Raw genomic sequence first — 8,702 nt, 5'->3', positions numbered from 1 at the left:
TTTACAAAATTATCCCACTCATAAATCAAAAGGGGCTGATGTAAACATTTAGTGGAACCAAGTACTTCCATTTTACAGAAAAAAATGTTTGTTGACTAAACATTTGGGTCATGTGTGAAAAAAAAATCTGCAAAGCATGTAACCCTTGTTTAGGAACCCTTTATGTCATTAAGTTTTTACACTATCAATTATTTAAAAAGAAAATGTGCCTTGTGTAGGCTATCTGGACATTTGTACTGAATGGGTTTGCCTTTACATTTCTAAAACTTACTTACACAGAACATGCTAAACAAATGAAATTTACTTACACAGTTTAATTCAGGCTTTGTTAAACACGCACATTGTCTGGTGCCTAAGTCCAGTGCTAATGTTATCTTCTAGTGGTGTCCAGGAAGTGATACATACTTTTCCTTATCTCAACTTCTGTCTTCACTGAAGATAATATTTTTACATACATAGATCTTAGTTTACATTTAACTTCTTATCAATTTAATTGAAAATGATAATTTTAATACCTATAGTTTGTAGGCAACAAACTGACTGCTATTAAAGGATTTGTCTGTGTATGTAATTTATTTTTTTAAATAGTTATTCATGGAGACAGAAAAAAATGAGTGAAGGAATAACAAGTCTCCTGCTCCCAGTAAGTAGGAGATGGGAGTATATTCAGGTATCACCATACTATATGTGATCATTCTAAGACCAGTGATAAATATAGAATGCATCTTCTAATAAGAGAATGAGAAAAAGATTTACTAAGTCCCACTCTACATATTCATAATTTTTCATGTTATTTCTGTTATATGTATTTAGTTTTCTTTCAACCCCTCTTGCTAAGCAAGTTTTTTTTTTCTCAGTTTGGCTCAATGCAATATACAAATCAAAATTTTCTCCATTTCATCCTAATATTATAATATTCTGGGTAACCAAGATGTTTTCAAATGGCTGTCTCCTTGAAGAGCTTGACTGGTCTGTCTAGAACACCAGGAAGTCTGTTGAGGAATGATCCTCTGCCCAGGCAGACCTGTGTGTTTTCTCACTCAGTGCAGGTGTTCACGGCTGCAGCCTGCTGCACATCTGGATGATTCTGCACTGTAGGGAAGAGCAGGAGCCTGGTCATTTCACTTAACATCTATTCAATATCTAGAGTGGGTTTCACGCTATTCTTTAATTCTACTTATCTTTGATTATCTCAGAGTTTAGTACATTCTCAGTTAGAAAATAGGATTGAAGTTGTTTCAGTTACTCTTCTTTCATAGATGGGGCAAATAAGTCACACTCAAAATTAGGGAAAGAAAGGTTTATTTAGCTCACAGTTACTGGAGGTTTCAGTCCATACTCAGCTGACTCCAAGGCAGAGTGGTATATGGCAGATTGGCAGTTCATGGCAGCATCAAAGAGCAAGAGCAGAAGGGAGGAGTCGCAGCAACAATGGCAACAGACAGCAAGTCTGTCCCCTTATATTGCATTCAGGATATCTTCCCTAGGCCAGGTGTAGCACTCACACCAATAATCCCAGCAGCATTTACATGCATAATTCCAACAGCACGCATGCCCATAATCCCAGTGGACCATGAGCTAATCACAAACTCTAGAAGTCTGCCCCATGATTTACATGAGGCTTTGGGGGGGACAACTAGACAGAAGCCATAACAGATGTTAACCATTTAATCTAAGAAACTGTGCTGGGGAAAAGAAAAAATAACAACAACAACAAAAAAGCAAGAGTGAGGAAAAGAGAAGCTTACCTCTTCCCTTCTTAAAATCTGGAGAATTGTCTTCACTCTAAAAAGTTTCATGATTAGTGATTGAGACAAGGAAACACTGTATAATATCTTTCTGGGTAGCTGTGAGAGCCGTAGCTAGGTGGATTGCATCACTGGCCTTTTCAAAACTGTGATGTTTTTCCAAACAAATTTTTTTCAAAAAATCATTATTTTATTCAAATGTAGATAAATCTTTCTCTGCATCAATGAACTGGTCAAGAATATAGTTTAAAAATCAATGTATAATTATTAATTTCTTGAAAATAGTAAATTTTTCAATTAATTTAATTCACTTGAAGGTCAGTGAAGATAAGACAACATGGGAGCAACAGATCATGTGCAAGAGCTACCTTCGTAGCAAACTACATGTACAGAATTACTGCTTTCCTAAATGAAATAAATGAATACTTATTACTAAACTTCAAATTCATTGTGAGGAATTACAGCCTTCTTTCTAAGAAGAGTAATTAAAAAAAAACCCTGAGTTAATGCACTCTGTTCACATGTTGGAATGACATAGAATTTATAGCCTAAAAAATTTAGTCCCGCCTCTGTCTACATTTAAAAAATACTTTCTCTTTCCTGAATCTGTTTTATCATCTATATGTGATAAACTAACCCAGCCTGCCAGATGTGTTGAGAATTAATTACACTAAAATATGACTGTGTCTGGTCTTGCACTAGGAACTTTAAGAATATAACTACTTCATTTTTTACTGCTATAATGGGAGAGGAATAGAATTGTACACATTGATCAGTACATGGTTCATAATAGTAGAAAAGCATAATCAGGAAAAGTTTGTTTTTCCTCTTGAAGTTAAACTTAAAAGGAATAGTTAGAGAAGCTGCATTTGGAGAAGTCTTCGAAGGATCTTTTCATACTTGATGACAGTCCAAAGATTGTAGGTTCTTGAATTCAGCAAAATAACCCAATATGGTCCAATAGTCCATAATAGTAGTGAGTTATCAGCACAACTGGCAATTGTCTGAAATGGTTGGATTGGGCCTTTTACAGTTCAGCATACTAATATGGCTTTACTTTTTAACACCTCATGTTTATACTTTTCTGCTCAATGGTTAAGGCCAAGTTAAACAAGACCCATCTGTGACAAAACAAAACAAAAAAGGGGGATATAAATAAAGGACCATTTTGTTGTGAAAAAATATATGTATATACAAGATATTTAGGATAGATATACAGCTACTTTCTCTTAGTTTAACAAGAAGAAAGATTTGTACTAATATTATTTAGATAAGAGATCATGTTTGCATCTTGTCCTTTGAATAACTACTACGAAGACAACAATGTGCATTGTCTTAATTATTGTAACTGTCCTACTAACCTATTTTGAGACTGTTTTATTGCTATCTTATCTTTTTTCTCATTAAAATGAATAAAAATAAAAATAAATTTTAAAAATAGTGTTATGAAGGTAGCCTGAAAAGCTTCCCTTTCATTTTCCCCTTTATAATTGAAAATCCAGTGAAAGGAGTTCACCCCGTGTAGTAAATAGGCTTGAATACAAGGGGCTTCCAGAAGGACAGACACTAGGATGCACAAACACAGCTGCAGGTGTCCTCGCTTCTTATCACGTGGTGCTATGAGTCACTTGGGAACTCTGTGGAAAAGAAGAGCATCAGCAGACCTGGGCCAGCTTCAGCACCATGCTGTGGATTCTGGGAGGAGAAACTTCTGTCTTGCAGCCACAGTGGTGGGTGAGTAACGGTGCCCAGCCAGCGCTGGATGCACCTCAGGGCCTTGCATCTCTGGACAGAGTGGATGCATGATTTATAGAGAGAAAATTTGAACCTTCTTTTGGGCTTTCTTAAAATGGATTTCTGTGTGGATTATCATAGGGGGAGAAACTCACTTCATGCAAGGACAGTAAACAGCAGAATCAAACCTGATGTGGAGTGTTACCTGCTGAGTGCAATAGAAAAATGCTATTTGTGAAAGCGAAAGTAAACTAAGACATTTCGGGAACATAGAACTCCACCGACACTAGAGCCTGTCTAAAGAAAAGGTCAATCTGAAGAGTTTGGAATAAAGAATAACTCACATAGGAAATACAAAAATTACTGTGTGCGTAATCCTTCCAGACATTCTTTTATCATTATTCTTATTTTTAAGAATATTTTCTCCCTGAAGTGAACAACACATCCTATTATCTTAAATAAATTTAGAAAAATTGCTTCTGACTCCCATTCTTTATAATTTGTGACAAAATTTATACATGTTGAGAATCACTAAGCCTACACAGCACCAACCAAGATGATATATAAATAATTGATAACAAACTAAAATTCACTGTAAATGCTGTGATACCTTCAACCATGAATACTTGCACTCGTAAACCATTTGGCTTGCAGAGGTGTTGGGCAAAATTTTGTTTTGGCTTACAGACTGCATCTGGTAAGAAAAACACCTGAGCATCTTTCCCAAAACCGTAGAACAAATTAAGTTTGTGAACTCTGGCACCACTGCATCAACAATCACTATCTCAAATAAGGAAATAAAACTCGTTTCTATAAAATTTCCTATGAACATTGCTTTCAGTCTTACTTTGTCAGTGATTAATAATTACAACTCTAGGAATGGAGAGATAGCTCAGTGTCTAAACATCTGCCTGGCAAGTGCTAAGACCGGGATTTCCTTCCTAATGCCATATGCCATGCCTTTCCCAAACCCAGGCCACATTGTGCTGGCCACCAAAACTGGGCACGGTGGTGCATGTTTGTAATAGCAGCACTGAGGAGGCTGAGACAGAAGGATCCCTACTAGTCCAAGCTGCATTTTAAATAAATAAATTTTTAAAAAATTGCAAAATTGAGGCTGGGGAGATGGCTCAGTGGAATAAACGCTTACCTGGCAAGTGCAAGGGCCTGAGTTCAATCCCCGGTTCCTAAAAAAAAATAATAATAATTAGGGCTCCAATAAATGACTTATCAGCAGGAAACATTTCTTAAGCCTCTTCAATTTTGAGGGCAGTGTACTCCAGCCACATATTAACATATGCATGACATTGTATTAAAGTACATAGAAAAATAAACTATGATGAAAACCCCCTACCTAGCAAGGCCAGGGATGTAACTCAGTGGTGCACCACCTGCCTAGCAAGTGGGAAGCCCTGAGTCAGATTCCTAGTATGAAAAGAGAAAATAGGAAAGAAGAGCAAAGCAGACAACCACTTGGCAACACTTACAAGACCCTATCAGTGTGGCATGATTTGATGCTTGCTGTGATAGTAGTGATCATAATGAGTTTACAAATATTCATCAGATATTTTAAAGGATGTACTGCTTTGTAATTTAGTTTTAATTAGAAGATACTCTTCATTTAAACAGTCAGTGTCAACTAAGTGTAGTTTCATTGCTTCTGACCACTGATTTCACAAGGTTTCAATTTAGGTTTTTATAAATACAGTGATTGAAATACTGAAACATCTAGATTATATATAATATAAATTATATAACATAATGAAATGAATATATATATATATATAAACATATTAATATATAAATATAGATCCCCATATTTATGGTTATAGAACCTGTTTCAGATTCTTAATACCAAAGTTTGTTAAAATAGCAGTGTTCCACAGTTTGTAAGGTTTGCTAATATACTTTCATATCATGTATTAATATCCTTCAGACTTTTGTAGGTAGAATCACTGATGAAAAAGATAGGTGTGCTCCTAATATTTATAATTCCATAATGAACACTGAAACATGGCTTTATTTTTAGTTTCCATGATTACTGCCACTTCATTTGCCTACACCTATGAAATTGCACACAGTAATCATAAACAGTTATGTGTATATGTTTCATAAAGTTGCCAGTAAAAATCTGTGATGCATGTTTAGTAATTCACTTATGAACACTGCAGAGCAAATGTCTCTTAAAAGTAGGTATCACCAGAATTTTGGTTTGCTTAAAGAATAGGCATACTTTCTCCAAACGGAGAAATGTTACAAAAATCTCTTTCTGTTCTTTCAGTGGCTTTCAGGTGCCTGACTTTAAAAGGTGTGATTCCACACACTTAGCTTAGAGTGTTCCTAATGCAACGATTTCTCCTCCCTAGGTCTCTTTATAAATCTTCTCCGCTCCAAACATTTCATGCTGTACTCCTTTTATCTTTTCTTATTTTAATGTTTTTATGGAACATGGGTCTTTGCTCTGTGCTGACTCAAAGTCATTTTAGAAGTAGGAAGGGTGTAAATAATTGATACATAAAAGGCTGCATAAAGTCTTTGTTTAAACATGCCTTATGGTCTTTATTCAATGCTAGATCCCAGCACAGCATGGGAGTGCTGAATTGCTAGAAGTCATATCTCAGTGTGTCTCTGTAACATTAGTTCCATGTTTAAAGTCAACCTGATAATTTTATTTTAATATAATTGTACATAAGGCATTGTGGATATGTATTCATGATTCACAGATAATAATATTCCCTTCATCAGGATGAGACTGTTGAATCAATCTTTTTAAAATTATATACATATATATGTATATAAATTTTTATTTATTTTATGTTTTTAAATTAATGAAGGGGGCCAGGGAGATAGATCAGTAGAATAAGCACTTGCCTGGCAAGCACAGGGTCCTGAGTTCAATCCCTGGTACTGCAAAAAAAAACAAATAAATAAAAAAAAATAGCAAAGGGTTTCCTCTTTTAGAATGTTATTTAGAAAATAAAAACTTTGCATACTCAAGGTACACAAAAACGTGATTCGAAACACATATATGGTGGGTCAATTATCACAGTCAAATTAGCAAATTAGGCAAATTAATAAAAAAATTAGTCAATTCTTTTGTTTTTGATATGTATAGTTTCAGGAAGCTTAAAATATATTATTAATGATATTTGAAGTGAGGAACACAGCATAACTAGCTCTAGGCATTGTGCTGTCTGCCTTTCTTCCAGAGCTTCTTCATCTTCTAATTGAATATTTGTGTCATTTGACCAACATTTTCCCATTTCCCTCACGTCCAAAGGAGGGAGTTTCAATGTAATATTAGCCTACCTTGACAATCTTTAATTCTTTAATGCACTTCACAGAAAATAATATAGAAAAAGCTTTGTGAAGCAACGGTCTTAATTTATCCTATCCATATTTCCCAAGGCAGGTATAGTGTTTGGCTTTAGGGAACGAACATTAGATCTTTTAAAAGGTTAAAAAAAAAGAAGGATTTTTGGAGGAGTAAAAATATAACTTAAAAAAAGCTTTGAGCTACTTTACTTCTGTGAGAATTGTCAACCACTGACTACTCTGAACTTTCCTGAGTAAAACGGAGTCAAAATTGACAAGCAATTTCAGATTGTAGGGCAAAGGTACCATATAAATGAATTAAGACCATAGTATAAGCATATATATTAATTTTGTAAATTTTTTGCTGTGAAGATCTAATAATAGGCCTAAAGAAAGTCATATGTATGAAAGTGATAGTTTACTATTTCTTTACAGTATTTTTTTCTGAAAAATTATAGAAACAATTATAAGGGAACTCAAGTACATATTTATTTATATGAAATAACAATTTTAATACGACAAAATTATAAAAAATATTCTTGAGAACCAATTTCCAAGTATATGAATGGCAGGAAGCTTTTCATGAAGCCTGTGTGGTTTTTAATACATCCATAATTAGTAGCTATGTAAATGGATTTTTTTCTTGCTGTTAAACCTAAATGTTTTGCAGCACACTCTAAATTTGCCAAGACAGCCTTGTGGCTCAATGTTTTATCAAGGTGTAATTTTAATGCAACATGACAAAGAAGAAAAGTACTGTTTCACTGTAGATTAAGTGTCAAAGGAAGATTTGAATATATTATGGGTTTTAATAAAAATAGCTTCCAGTATACTTATGATGGGTGGATATTACAAAAAGTAAGAGATTAAAATCTAAAGGAAGAGATAAAACATGCTACAATAACGGTTACTACTCATAATGATACCGAAAATTCCACCTCACTTTTTAAAAACTAATGGTTTCTCGTATTGTGTACTCAACTCTAGCATTACGGACATGCTCTGCCAGAATTCTAGAGCGTTTCTTGTGTGCAGAATTCAATGTTTCTTACAGCAGCTGCTCATCATTGATTTCTAAGCCATTGTAGGTTAATGTTACCTGTTGGCAGCCATGTAGGCAAAGATGTCCTCATCCACATGCCAAATTGCCATCCTCTGAGTAGTACTATATCCATAAATAAATTCATCTTCTAAAATTTAAATCTGTGGATCTACTATTATAAATTTATGAAATTTTCCAAAATGTATTCTATGAGAAATGAAAGCATGTTAATGTTTAAATGTATCATTATTCCTGCATCAATTGGGATTCACTAGTGGAACAGATTTAATATGATATGATACGGCCATATTTAATAATTTATGATAAGTAAATGACTTTCAAGGTGGACTTAAAATGACCACCTGCACAATCAGGAGTAAACAAATGCAAAAGACTATCTGCGCTCTGGAAGGTAAGAGAATTCAGCCAAAATTGGAAGGCCTGAAGCTTACCACAGACTGCTGTGGTAGCCTGCATCTCAAAGCTCAAGGATCTGCACTAGAAGGCAGGAGACAGATCACCAAAGGTGACTGGAAACAGTGGAGCTCCTAGAAAAAAGCAAAAGTAGAACTTCTTCTGGTCCTTTTCATTCTACTCAGGCTGCAAGCATCTAAACGATTATTAGTAGCTTCATTGACTTTCTTTTTAAAATTATGGTAAAATGGTCATGTAAAGGAAATCACCTAAGAATGAATTCTGATGGAACTTAAGTTCTGCCCAACATTAGAATTTACTTCAATATCATGATTTTGAAAATAATTTAATATTTATAAAACCATAGACTATAAGAACAAAGTACTGTAAATAGGCTCCCCAAGTGATTCTAAATAGTAATTTTTTTTAATTTATTTGTGTGTGTGTGT

The sequence above is a fragment of the Octodon degus genome, unplaced genomic scaffold (genome assembly GCF_000260255.1).
Source record: "Octodon degus isolate 3935 unplaced genomic scaffold, OctDeg1.0 scaffold00294, whole genome shotgun sequence".
NCBI lineage: Eukaryota > Metazoa > Chordata > Mammalia > Rodentia > Octodontidae > Octodon > Octodon degus.
This window is presented reverse-complemented; position numbering follows the sequence as displayed.